The sequence below is a fragment of the Bison bison genome, unplaced genomic scaffold, assembly GCF_000754665.1.
Source record: "Bison bison bison isolate TAMUID 2011002044 unplaced genomic scaffold, Bison_UMD1.0 scf7180017858770, whole genome shotgun sequence".
In the NCBI taxonomy this organism is placed as follows: Eukaryota; Metazoa; Chordata; class Mammalia; order Artiodactyla; family Bovidae; genus Bison; species Bison bison.
Window position 1 is genome coordinate 1,866,545 of NW_011489342.1, and position 211 is coordinate 1,866,755.

Below are 211 nucleotides of genomic sequence, written 5' to 3' on the forward strand. Positions count from 1 at the left end.
AAGCCTGCGAGTTCTGACAGAGCCTGGGAGACTGGGCCCAGAACTGCTGCCACCCCACACAGAGGCACGCCCTGACCACCCCAGCTGGGCCAGTCCTGACACCCGGGCCCCGGAGACAGCGGCTCATGCAAGCAAAGAGGTGCCCTGTGCTCCTCCAGCTGATAGGGGATGAGACCCAAAGTGTGGACAGGAAGTGGCCTGACTTGCTAAT

At 62.6% G+C, this 211-nt stretch overlaps 1 protein-coding gene across 1 annotated transcript in view; it reads right to left on the reverse strand.

The window, feature by feature from the left end:
• FAM188B (family with sequence similarity 188, member B) overlaps positions 1–211 on the reverse strand; it is a 91,807-nt gene that overhangs the window by 43,330 nt on the left and 48,266 nt on the right. The window lies entirely within an intron of this gene.